A 14683-nucleotide genomic window follows, 5' to 3' on the forward strand; every position below is an offset into this window, starting at 1 on the left:
TTTATATACCAGGACCAGATAGTTGGTTCGGATTTATACAAATCTCCCGGTATCTTGTCTGGGCCAGGAGCCTTACCTGATTTTAAGGAATTAATCACAGCTAGAGTTTCTTCTAAGGAAAAGAAAATACAATCTACTGGGATATAAGTATAAAGTTAAGTCAGAACAATCGTTGAAAGAAGGTGATGATAAGGGGACTAAATCACCAGAACTACTATTTGATGGATTAGGGGAAGCAGTATAAAGTTGGGTGAAGTGAATTACCCAAATCTCAGGTTGTATATGATTCCTAATGCTGCTCTTGTTCTCTTTTTGTCTTTTAGATAGTAGATCCCACAATAACGAATTCTTATTAGATTTAGCTGCAGCAAGCAAATCCTGCCAGATAGAGTCCTCCCATACCTTTTTTGCTTTCATTGTGGCCTTTTTATATATACATCTAGTTAATTGAATCTCCCCCAAGGAACCATTCATGATTGCAGTTTTTAACGCAGATTTAGCCTTTGCACAATCCTCATTAAACCATACATTAATGGTTGTCGTATTAGCAACTAAGGGTTCAGAGGAGGTGTTTTAATAAAAGAAACTCTGCAGTTCTTTAGCAGTAGTTTATGAATGCAAAGAATAGGAATATTACTGACTTCATATTCTTCGTAAACTGCTAACTCATCAATTAAAGATTTATAAATCCCAGTTATTAAATAGGGGTTAGACAATACATTCGGCCAACAAACACTTGTGTGGTTATTGTTCAACAGTGGGGTAGGAATCACTGTACGTTGAGCGTGTAGTGATCTCCTAAATACATCCCCACACAAGGTAAGAAGCAAAGGATTATGGTCACTCTCACAGCAGGGTTCCACCTTCATGTCTTTTAGTAAAGACCACAGCCTAACATCCACTAAGATATAATCAATAGTACTCAAAGAAGTACCTCTTTTGAATGTGGGCGCCATATTTAAATCTGAGGGCGTGCATCCGTTGCAGGCCCTAAGTCCATATTTTAAACATAGTGTGGCCAGCTGGGAGGCCACACAGGAACGGGTGCGTTGACAAATATTCATTAATTGTGGGATTCCCCACAATTCATCTTCTTCATCCGTTAAGTCATTATTCAGGATAGAGGGTTCAAAGGTGCAGTTAAAATCACCTCATATTACTAGCAAGATCGAGGGGTGTAGGGAATCCAAGAATTCAAACAATTGAACTAAAGTCTGAGACTCAGATCCCTGGGAGACCGAGCGGGCATAAACATTAATTAAGATAATCTTAAGGTCCCGATGGAATGTGAGTTGAACTCCCATTATTATCCACTGAATCTATTTTTAGTAGCGAATGAACACAATGTAACTTCTTTTTTTTTTTTTTTATCCAATATGTCTTCCAAATTTCCCTCACATGACCAATAGGGGGGGGCAGCAAAGGTTCTCACCCAACTGCTCTCCTCCGAACCCTAACCTCGTCACCCCTGTCCGGGACAGACCTTCCATCCAAAACTCTGGTGCGGAAAGCAGAGGGAAGGATATAATCATAGGATCACATCCTATCTATTTATACCTACCCACTTCCCAACCATTGCTTCAGCGGATTCCAAAATCTGATCCTCCCACAAACTTTATAACAGTCAAACTTATAATAGTGAATTAGAGAATTTTTCTATTCAATAAAAGTAGGGGGACAGGGCTGATCCATTTCCAACAAATCTCCCTTCTCGCCACAAACATCATATAAAACAACAGTTTAGCTCCATCTCTACCCATCTTCCGTGTCTCATATGAGCAGCCAAACATCAAAATCGAAGGTCTTACCTTTGGGCTTGAGGGAAGAATGTAATTAATTGCATCCCCCACCTCTTGCCAAAACGTACGAAGTAAAGGGCAGTCAATAAACATATGTAGATCATCAGCTGATGCAAAACCACACTTCTTACACCTCACCACGTTATCTTGTCTCAGCCTGGACAAGATTTTGGGAGTCCAGAAGGCTCTGTGGATAGAGAATAGATGATTTCTCCTTAACGCAGCGGGTTTAACACTGTTATACAAAAGTGTAGTAGATACTTGCCAAAGGTCTTTAAGCTGCAGCTCCGGCAAGCACTCCCTCCAGATTTCTTCAGGGAGGTTAAATTCCCCATCCACAATATCCAACATCAGCTAATACCATTTCGCCACGTCCTTCTTCATCGAGATGTCCAGCTGCATCTGGTCCACCAGTCCATTAGTACTTCCCATTTCCTCTGTTACATTCCCAACCCAGGACTTCATCTGAAGGTATTTAAACTTAGACAGCCCTCCTCCTACCTCGCTATTAAGGTTATCAAAGTCTCTAAGTTCACCATTATAACAAAGAGGTTTCCATTGCAAAAAACCTGCCTCTTTCAGGGGAATAGCCAGGGCGTCTTCAGTCCACTCCGGGGAGCCAGGAGAGTCCCAAATCAGCACATATTCATTATAATATGACAACTTCGTGATCTTCCTCACCTAATACCACAACACTGCCCAATCATATAATATCTTAAATCAATTTTTTTTTAAGAACTTCGGATCCCCAAACTCATACAAAAAACTTCTCTGGACCTCCTGGCCTTCCATCATAGCAGTTAACACCTGCCCCAGCTCAGAACGGTGAAATGCATACAAACTCTATCTTACGTTTTTTAACAGATATTCCCATGGATAGTACTGTGTACCAGGAGCTGCCAGACCACCTTTTTCTTTCTCTCCCCTGAGCTTTTTCCATGATATACGAACACCTTTTGATGCCCAAATGAAACTACTAATTTTCCCCTGCAATTTCTTTAAAGCAACCTTGTTAAACATTAATGGCTATGCATTGAAAATAAAAGTTTATTTAGGGACTATCACCATTTTTACCACATTAATCCAACCTATTATAGTTAGTGGAAGATTAAGCCATTTCCTCAGTAAAAGGTCCACCTCCCTCATAACCCGAGCAAGATTTATTTCCTCCATTTTACATATACCCTGTGTCACCGTAATCCCCAAATATTTGACTTCTTTTTTTACATTCGCTACCACACCATTTAGTTCCATATTCCATGCCATAAATTCGGTCTTTTGATTGTTAACCGCATAACCAGAAATCCCCCAACAATCCTCTGTTAACTCTTTTAGAACTGGATTAGCCTGGCTTAGGTTTGCTGTATAAATCATTAGATCATCCGCATATAAAGAGACCTTCTTAACCAGGTCTCCACACCGGAAAGGCGGTACTCTCTTATCTCTCCTTAATCTGCTGGCTAATGGTTCAATATAAAGATCAAATAATGGAGGGGATAATAGGCATCCCTGCCTCGTCCCTCTTTCTATCTTTACTGAAGGAATGAACATACCGTTAACCAAAATTCTTACGCTTGGGTCCTGATAGATTTTCTTCAATATTCTAATAAATTGGCCTCCTATTTTATATGATTCACAAACCGTCATCAAATAACTCCAATTAACCCTGTTGAATGCTTTTGTTGCATCCACCATTACCACTGCCAAAGGCATATGCAATGACGTAGCTAAATCAATCAAACCTACCAATCCCTGTGTCAATTCATGCATATGCCTACATTTCAGAAACCCTCTCTGGTCTGTATGTATAAGTTTCCCCATCACCATCCCTAATCTATCAGCCAGGAGTTTAGCAAACATTTCATAGTCACAGTTTAACAGTGATATTGGGTGGTATGAATCACACTTCCTAGGGTCCTTACCGGGCTTTAGAATTAATGTAATAATCGCCTCTTTCCAAGAAGGAGGAAGATTCTCATCTCCCCCATAATCTTGTCACATAATTGCTTCAGGATTTTTAAAATGCTACTACGCAGAACTCGATAAACTTCCATCGGTAACCCATGTGGTCCTGATGCCTTCCCCAATTTACCTGCTGAGATGACCCTTTCTACCTCACTGAGCTGTACCGGTTCATTAACCATCCTTCTCTCCTCTTCATCCAGAGTCGGTAACTCTAATTCCCCAAGCCACTCCTTCAATTTCTCCACCGACGACTTCAAATCTTCCGTATATAAGTCCTTAAAGAACTTTAAAAAAAACTCTCCCACCTGCTTAGCCCCTTTACTAATCTCACCCGAGTCCTCATCTTGGATTTCTGTCACCCGATTCCTGACCCCATCTGATTTTATCTTCCAAGCCAACAATTTACTTCTGTTGTCACTATACTCGAAGCGCATCACCCTATTAGCTTCACATCTCAATCTAACCTTGCGATCCAAAAGAGCTGCTAACTCCAGACTAGCTGTCTCACGGTGCTTAACAAAGTTGTCCAACTCTTCACCCTGCTCCTTACTTAACATTCCCTGCTCACACTGTCGTATTTGAGCCTCCAACCTACTTATTTCTTCATTATATAATGTCCTCCTATATGCAGCAATCCTAATCAGACACCCCCTCAAAAGGGCCTTAAATGTATCCCAAACTATCGCTAAGGGAGCTGAACCCAAGTTTATCCTAAAGAATTCCTCTGAATCCGCATGCAATTCTGTAACCACCTCATCATCCAGAAGCAAGGTTCTGTCTAGAGTCCACCTTTTTTCCCTCCTTTTTGTTGGCAACCTAAGAACTAAACTGATAAACAGGCCCGATATGTACAACTGACTAAACAAAGTCCCTCAAACCAATATCCAACAGGAAATAGTCAATTCTGGACTGATGCCGATACTTCTTATTTTAATAAGAGTAACCTCTCTCTGACCCCCTTTTATTCCTCCAAACATCATATAACCCCAATTGGGACATCATTACCCGAAACTGACCCTGCATTTTCTCGTTTACTTTGGACCTACTACCCGCTGATCTATCTAATTCGTAATTCAAAACAACATTGAAATCACCTGCCCATATTACAGGACCTAAATATTGTAAAAGAGAATCTGAGAGTTCCCTTAATGGGCCTACATCATCACTGTTAGGACCATACTATCCTACCAAGGTAAAGAGATATTAAAAAGCAGACAGCTTCCCCACCACCCATTTCCCTGAGTTATCTATGGGGCCTTCCAGAAAAGTAACACTGGCATGTTTCTTAATTAGAACAGCCACTCCTTTCCTACCACTCTAACAATTTGAGCTGGCTATCTGCTGGACCCACCCGCATGTCTTAAAAACTTCAAAACATTCCTTCCTGGAAAGATGAGTCTCTTGTAAAATCAAGACATTGAACATCCCTCAAATATTGCACCAACCTTTTCTGCTCTTTACCCAGAGACCATTTACATTCCAGGACAGGAGTCTCAAGTTCTTTATTGCCATTTTCAGACATCCAAACTGCCTACCTTCTTCTACCCCACCCACTCATCCCTCCCCCACTCCCCAGGTCCACCTACCACATTGAGGATCTTTTTTCCCCATAATATACTCCCCACCAAGTGCTCACCATCACCTCCCCTCCCTCCCTTTCCCCCAAACTACTTACACCAAAAATAATCTTTTTTACCACTATTATACACCCCACCCAGTGCTTCTTCCACCCTTCTCCTGCACTCCACCCAACCCCCCTCCTCCCCTGGGAGCCCACCCAAACATTAACCTGACCTAGGTCAGAGGAGGATCACCGCTCCTAAGTTAGGACATTGCCCACAAAACCTCCCTACCAGGGGAACACTCCGATCTTAGCTTAGACCTGCCTCATTCCTGCCCTCTTTCTCAATTTTCATAATCAACTCGTCCACCTCCTTCCAGTCCGTAAAATTATACATCTTATTATTTATCATAACCTTTAGAGATGCAGGAAATCTCAACTGAGTTGTAGCCAGCAGTTTTTTCAGAATATCTATTCTTTTACCCAGCTCCCACTGTTTATTCAAAGTCACAGCCGCAAGGACTGACCTGATTTCAAAAGGGGATCCGTTTACCATCAACGATTTCTTTTTTAGCACCTGGGGGAGAATATGTTCCTTCAAGGAGTAAGTCTGAAAATAAACTAAGATTTTCCTTGGTCTGACCCTGTTGGGAGGCATTTTAGCCGGAACCCGGTGCACCCTTTGAATATCTTTAACAATGTATTCCTCTGATATTTCCACATTCACCTCTTGCTTTATCAGACGTGCCATAAGCCCTTTTAGGTCACCTTCATCCAGCCCTTCGGGACCCTGAGAAACCTCAAATTATTCCTCCTCATATTATTTTCCAGGGATTCCATTTTAGCCATCACTCCTGTTTCACCTTCTTATAAATATCTGATCTGCTCCTTATTTTCTTCCACCGCCACTCTTAACTCCCCCACTTCCTCCTCCAAAGAGGTGGTACTACCTGCCAGATCATCAATTTTCTTCCCCGAATCTTCACAGAGACCCCTTATCTCCACCTGATTGGCATTAGAAGTCTCAAAGCCACTCTTCAGTTCCATAGATAATGCTTTTAACATATTCGCAATTGATTGCCCATGATCCTCTCTGACAGGTTGGGAAACCTGCACTACGTTCGCTTCTGCTTGCCTCTCTATGGAATTCACAGGAAGAGGGTGCTGTAACACATTTCCCCCATCCACCCAGAGGTCTGAGCCTCTACCCTCTGGGCTAGCGGCAAACTGTAATCTGTCCATTTTGTCCAACTCTTGTGTATTCGTCCCTCCGGCTAACACCCTGGGAGCGCCTGGCAGTAATCGAAAATAAGACCTAACTGAAGGGGTGACACAAGCTCTCCTGTAACTCAGCCCACCAACACTCTTTGCATCCAATTGCCTTATAACAGAACTAATATCTTGCTCCGCTTTACTTCTCACACAAGATGATTTCTGAGGAGGGGGGACATGACTATCAATTTCAACTTTTTTCTTACTTTTCTTAGCGCTACGGAGGGAATACTTGACCAACACTATTTTTAAATGCCACCTTCCCCCCTTCTTTCCCGAACCCCACCTGCCCCTTTACTCTATCCACCATAAGTTCTAAAAAAGTTTCTACAGCATTCATAACATAAACCTGAAAAAAGCCTTCCAGGTTTGGTGCTTTCCTACCAGACTCAAAAGTCCCCAAGTCCTCAGCCTGCTGAACAATCCTAAAGCACCTTTTCTTCTGCCTTCCACCGGTATCCACACTTGTGCTGGCTCTGCCTTGATTTCCCCGGAGGGAAACACTAGCCGCTGCCTCTCTGACCCGGTTGAGTTTCATGGAGGTACTCAGCAACGGAGCAGCTCTGTGCTCCCAGGAGTGCTGTCTCCCCGCCATCTCCTTCAGTCAAGCCCTGCGAGCCCCCGGTAAGGCTCGCATTATTATCGCATTATCTTTTCAGGAGCGGCGCCCTTCGTCACCGGCTCCTCAGATGGCCGCCATGTTCCAAACCACCACAATGTAACTTCTTATTTAAAAACATCAATAAACCTCCTTTTGTGCAACCTATACCCTTCTCTGGAGGTTGGGCTGGGATGCTATATGCCGTATACCCTTGCATATAGATCTGTTCCTCAGCCCAAGTTTCCTGAAAAAAACAGACACTGTGGCAGTTAATATAGGTAATCCACTCTAGATCTCCCAATTGCCTACCTAATCCTGCTAAATTCCATGACATTAGAGATATCTCAGCATTGGGCAGCTTAGTTCCAACAATAGGAGTAACAGTCCCCTTAGAGTGTGTAACCCCATTGAATACCCCCAGAAACACTTCCTGATCAATATTTAGTCATTCAGTATCTGTCGGTGTAAGAGAGGTTTTAAATTCCACATGTGATTCACAATCTAGAATGGGGACAGGATTTCTCATAGAACGAATACAAGTGGGATTAAGAGCAAGACTGATGCCAATCCCTCTCAAAGGCTTTAGATATTGCATACATGCTTCAAAATCCATGAGTTGCTCCACCCGAGCCCCGTCAAAAAATCTAACAGAGATAAAATCATAATTTAACCCCGAAACATTACATCAATTCACCTTAAGGATAGCAGAGCGAATAACTGAAAGGCAATTGCGTTGGGTGTGTAACCAATGAATGGCTTTGTTGGTCAAGGACTCATGATTCTCAAAAGCACCTGGCAGTAGCTTAGGCACATCAGTCATATAAATTGTACTGTCGTTACATCCCCTTCCCAGACTCTGATCATGCTGGAAAATGGTATCAATGTGAGGTTTAGGAAGATGGTTAGAAGATATAGTGGGATGGCCACCCTACCAGGAAACAGGCGGATATCCTCCCTCGTTGGCCCATCATTGATAGCATGTGACCGAACAAAAGCATGAGCATAGAATCCCTGGTGGTTCCTGTTGTTGGAAACTTTATTATGCTTCTACCTTGCGTTAGCAAATACTGGCTGATTATCCTCAATGCAAGATATAGTTGATTTATCTGGGGGTGGGGGCCTCTCACCTCACAGCACCAACAGCGTCCTGCGCAGCATGAGGGGCGCACACTTTTGAAGGCCCAATAGGTTAAAAGGAGCCTGGGGGATGAGCTCCCACCCCGGGCTCTGTGAAATCAGGGGCCTCTCACCTCACAGCACCAACAGCATCCCGTGCAGCTTGAGGGGTGTGCACTTTTTAAGGCCCAATAGGTTAAAAGGAGCCTGGGAGATGTAGACCCACCCTGGGCTCGGTGAAATCAGGGACCTCTCACCTCACAGCACCAACAGCATTCCATTATCATGGAAAAATAATTTAGTATTTCCAAATTTAATTCAGTATTTACTTAACTTTAACTATATATAGGCACAGTCCAACAGGTACACAAAGAAATTGCAATTGTGAATCTTAAATTCTTGATAGATCTGCTTTAACCTACACTCCATTATGTGCAAATTCTTAAATATTGTAGTGTCATTGTTAAAGTGAGCAAGATGGTCTAATAAGAGCCATGATAGTAGATTTGGAAATGGGGGACAGCTAACTCCCCATGATCTTTATTTATCTGCAGTATTTGGAGATGATTTTGATGATATTTTCCTCTTGAGAGAAGTGTCCGTATCAGTGAACCAATTTCCTGAAAATAGGATTGATTTACTTTAACAGGAACAACTGAAAAAAGAAGTACAAAAAGAAGTAGAATTGACAGAGACACTCTGTCAATCGATGATAGTGGCAACAATTGCCATTGAGACACCAGTTGCTTAATCTTTTAATGTAGTAATGTAAATTAAAGATAAAAAATCTGCAAAATTAGAATTAACATGTTCTGAGAAATTGGGTTGTTGGCTGACTTTTGGGTGAGCCCTGGTGAAGCAACAACCACAGTCCCTTACAGAGTGAACCACAAAAAGTCTGCACAAAAAGCAATCAGGCTTAACTAGAGGCAATGTGTAAATTATTTATGCAACACACAAACAGTAATGAAGACTGGATTGAAGTTGAACCTGTGTGCAGTAAAGAAGCCCCCATATAACCTTCGGGACATCAGAGACGATGCCTCCCTCCCTCACATGCCATTAGAATCTTTTTTTTATCACCTAGCAGGGCTGCCCTAGAAGATCATTGATTAAAAGATTGCCAGTGCCAATGCCAAATTCTAATGTGTTGAAAGAGGAGATATTTTGTTCAACCACTGTGCTTGGATTGGAGAGATGACTACTATTAAGTAACTGTTGCACAAATGAGTGGTGATATATTGAGTGATTGTGAATTTGTGAGTGATGACTGATGTATGTGGTGGCTTCCAACAGCGAGCGAGGGAGTTCAACAAGTTTGTAAATTTGTTTCCGATGATTTTCAATGTTTGGTGTTTGATGGGTGATCATTTTCCTCCCAAAAGTGATTGGCCTTTCAAACTTAGTGAAATATACCTGCAGCATACACTCCTTTTTTCTGGTTCCTCAGAACAGACCAGCCTCTTTAGTTACCAAACATAAATCTACACAAAATACTCCACTTCTATTTCTCTATTTGTTCTTCAACAGCAGTGCACTTCACAGGTCTACCTTGCTTGGTTTGGGACTGGGGCGGAGTACTCAGAATCTGGAGTAGGAGGATAGAAGGTCTCAGAGCAGGAGTACCCCAACAGCTAGAAGATGAAAGAGATTGGCTTCAAAGATAAACCATGATGATGGCGAAGACTCTGAGGCCTAGTACTCACTCACTCAGCTCTGTGAACTGGAGAGAGGTGAGCTGATTTGAAAATGCTGTTGAATATTTGTTGCTGCATTGCTGGCTCAAAGATGAAACTCCTCTTAAGCTATTACTCTGCCTCTGAGTCTTCTTGGTGCACTCCTGACTCCTCATGGCATTTACCTTGCTTTCTTTTGTCCTTCTCATTCACCCTATTCTACAGAAACTGTTTTCTTCAACATGCAGGCCTTCTTGTAGTCCCTCCTGCACTAACAAAACTTGATGAAAGCTCAAGACTCCAGCTTACTTACCGGTAAGCTTACTTACCAGATTCAGGTTCAGAGTCAGACAGGTATCCAAAAGTAATGGACATTCCATGAAGAATGAAGCAGCATTGCTCAATTTGGCAGCACAGTATCATTCACCTTTTAAAAATTATAATTGTTAGAACTGGGTGGTTTAAGTTCAATCTTCTATAATTAAACTTTTTCAAAACTAGAAGGCATAACATCAAGAATATACTATCTGGGGTCCCTCTGGGGCAGAAGGACTGTTTGCAAAGCACTTAACTGAACTGTGTCATATTTATCCTTTAATTTCCTTTCACAGCAGATTGGTGATGGTGTGCTGCTCAGCGTGTGCCCATACTAATATTTTTGTGGTTTCTTTTGTGTAGTCTTTGTCACACCTTTCCTCAAAACCCCTTTCCTATCCATTCATCGAGTCCCTAACCCTCATCCTGCGGGCTATGTGATTTATTGAGGTGTGACTTAATTTTACATCATAATTGAATCACACACTTGCTGGGGCGGATATGGTGAAAGTGACACAGACTCACCGTATGACCTTCTAAGCTTCCATTGCCTGAGCGATATTTCACTACAGCCCCATCAACATCATTATTCATGCCTGTGTGTGTGTTGTGTAAACGCTTATTTCTGACCCCACTTCTCCTGACTCCTTGGTTTCATGTCCTATGTTTAGTTTCATAGCACCCCACCATTGCTCAGAAGAAATTGACATTTTATTATCAAATCAGGTCTTCTTTGCTGTGTGTCAAATACTGTCATTGTGGTAGTCTGGTCTCAGTTATGTAATGATAATATGATGGCCCACTAACTCTCAGTTTTCTTTCAATTGAGTTGACATCAATGGATAACCCTTTCATTAATCCTGTAGTTCGAGTTCACATAGGTGGGAGTGGCAGCTTCTGTCTTCCCTGCTAGCGTGCTAGCCTGCTACTACTACTACCTACCGCCCCCTTAAGATGTCATCTTGGGAAATACCTTGCAGTAAGAAGACTGAGACGTCCTCGCTTCATCTATTAGGGTAAGACAAGAACTATGGATTGAAATTAACCTTAGCAATTAACTCCTACTAAAGAACATGTTGTCTTACTTATCTATGTGTATCCAGGTTTTTGTAGGCATAAGAGGCAAGGGCAACCATCCCCTAGTGGTCAATATATAGTTGCAGAGGGCAATAGAGCAATGTTATAACTAAATGACATACAATTTTTTAGCAGATTAAAAAAACAGGATACACTGAAAGACAGCAGTGCAAACTTAAACAGCAAAATAAATATTTTAGGCAAAAAGGAAGTTCAAACAAAATCCCCTTTAATTATTTACAAATAGAAAAACATCCCTCTCCACCCATAACAGTCCTAATCCCCTCCCTGAACAAATAATATCCCTGTCCCCAAAAAGTCCAACGAAAATCCAAAGTCCATCCCAGATCCCTCCCCACTCTCTCCACCCACAACAAGTCCCTTCCACCAAAACAAAAGAATTAAAAAGGGCTTAAAAGAGGGAATTGTCAATATGGGTTTGGAGTTGGTTCTGTCCAATGCTGGCGAACTAGGTCTCCATGCGGTAGAGGGACTGCAGGATCCAGTTGAGTAATGTCATGTTGGAGTGGAAGGGTACAGCAGCAGGTGCAGTCAGGGACCTTGACCGCTGGCAACGGCGATGTACTGGCCGAGAGGCTGGGGACTGACATGCTGCTCTGCTCGGTCCTGGGTCCGAGACAGCTGTTTCGGCCTCTTCTTCCTCCAGAATCGGTATTAGGCCTGTATGTTTCCCAGCCTCTGCTGCAGCAGATGGGCTGCTATCTCTTGCCTGGGTGGTACTAGTCATCGAGCAGGAACAGCTATATGAAGAAAAAGAAGAATAAAAAAGACAAATTGTAAACAATACTCTGAACACATACTTCTGCAAAAGATTGATAGTGGGTGGCATAGTAGCACTACAATCTGGTCCCTAGGATGTTGGAATTTGATGTGATTATGATTAGGGGAGTCACAGGGCCAATTGTATTTGTTTTCCTACACATTCCTCACATAAAAAGCACTGCCTATCTGGTAGAAAAGGATTAAGGCAGAATAAGACCAGATTAAAAAAAGTGATTTATTTTTTTCATTTAAAGGCATTTCTAGTAACTAAACAGACACATTTAGTGGATCGATAAAGTTGAATTACCTTTGATTTATGATGAGTATTCCATTGTGCACCATGGAGTACAGGTGGTTGTGCAAATAATTGGAGGCATGCTAGCCAGCTCTTAAAGTACTTTGCTACTGTCTACAGCTGGGGCAGCTGTAGCTGAAAATGATCTATCCTTAATTCCTATGACCTTGCCCTTTCCCAAATGTCTTTCACTTAGTTTCTACCCTGACTCCAAAGAAGCAGATGGATAAATAAGATATGTCAAACATTTCATGTCATATATAAAATGCAGATATATTTACCCTGTCCGCCGTAAGTAGGTGGTGTGGAAAACAGTGCACTACAAAACAGAGAAAGGAATGGGCTATATAGATTACATTTGGCACATACGTCACAGAGTATCCTCTACACCAAACTTAAAATCAAATTGGGCAATTACTAGTCCTACTGTATTCACAGGCCTCACCCACCAACACAAATCCTTTCTAACAAATTCATTCCCTGGGCAGTACAGAAAGGAAAGAAACTTGATTTACTCTTCTTCAGAGAAAGGCAGAGGGATTAGGCAGGTAGTTAGAGCTTTTGCTATGGAAGAATGGAGGGATGTCACTGATCATCGATTCCTCATGTGCCTAAGTGTTGGCTTATTCAGTCACTGTAGAGCAAAAGTCTAAAGGGGTAACATCTGAACAGGTGTAAATTAAATCTGTTATGGGAATGCTGCACTTCTTCGTCATGGGTGGCAAAATGACTTGGGCAGGGAGAGGGTTGATGAATGATGATTGGATACATATCTGTCTCATTTAACAAACACAGTGAGTCAAGGGATTATAACCCAAATTAAAATACCCCCCACTTTTAACCATAGTTTTGACAGCCATAAATGATAAAACAGAAAAAGTAAGTGAAGTAGATAAGAACCAAGCATGCCCCTCTACAGAAGATCTCCCTTCTTTATTTATCTAAGGAATTATTCAATCATCCTTTCATTCTTCCTATTATATTCACCCATAGCCACCATGATTTTAAGTTCTACTTTCTTTCATCCAGTCTTTCACCCAAATTCCCAATCCTTTATCCATCCATTCATTACCCACTATCCACCATTTATTTAAATCATCTTTTCACCCAGCCATCCTTTACGCAATACCCATGCATCCTTTTATATCCACCCACACATCCTTTCCTTGGACTATTTTCACCCATCCTTTCTTTTAACCTTCTTTTCTTTCACATTTCCATCTAGCCATTTTTTTTACATTATGTGTGCTTTGCTGAGTTGCAGATAGAAGAGCCATAAGTAACCCAACCACTGCTGTAGCCGGGAGTTCACAAATCCGATCACAACAATGCCCTCATAGCTAGTGAGAAATAGTAATTGCCAATAAGCAAGCAATGTGACTTACCATCACATGTCCCTGCCACCATGTCTCCACCTGCTCCATCTGCTCCTACAGTAGTAGAACTTGAGCCAGCTCAACTAGTTGCACTGGTCGATTTGGCTAGAAAAAAGTTGAATACAGTTTTAGATGCCAGGTACACCTCCCCTTTTTAATCGTTTTAATCAAAAAATGCAACCGCAATACATCATTACAGTTCAGTTATGGCTGCAGTATCTTATATCAAAAATATCACTCTGGGTATTTTGTTGGAATGTTAGAAAAGTCAAGTAGGCAATCAAACCAAACGCTTTGCCTAATGAAAGTGTAGATCTATAGCCTTTGATTTATGATGAATCAGAATCATTGAAGAGTAATGAAGAGATGGAAAACAAAATGGTCAATGAAAGACAGAAGAAAATGCAGGGATAACAGGAATTAAACAAAACTTCAATAGGGGAGTTGAAAAAAGGGAGACAGTATAAAATACTAAACCAGGCAAAATTAAAAATAGTATACAAGTGGGGAGAGGTAAAAGTTAGAAAAATAATAATAATATTAAATAATAGGACTTACTGGGATGAGCAGAGCCATCAGCATCGGTGCTGGTGGTTGGCATCTCCCAGCTCCCGCTGGACCTGATGGTCTAGTGGCAGTCTTCTTGCCCTAGGGCAGGGTTCTGCAAAGTCAGTCCTGGCGCGCTGGGTCCATGCCAGATTTTTAGCATATCCACATTTAGAAAAATGTAGATTTCTGAAACATCGTTTTTCTAATTGTGGATATGCTAAAAATCTGGCATAGACCCGGCTCTCCAGGACCGACTTTGCAGAACCCTGCCCTGGGTGCTGACATAAGAAATAAAGAA

This window comes from Pleurodeles waltl, chromosome 6 (genome assembly GCF_031143425.1).
Source record: "Pleurodeles waltl isolate 20211129_DDA chromosome 6, aPleWal1.hap1.20221129, whole genome shotgun sequence".
Taxonomy (NCBI): domain Eukaryota; kingdom Metazoa; phylum Chordata; class Amphibia; order Caudata; family Salamandridae; genus Pleurodeles; species Pleurodeles waltl.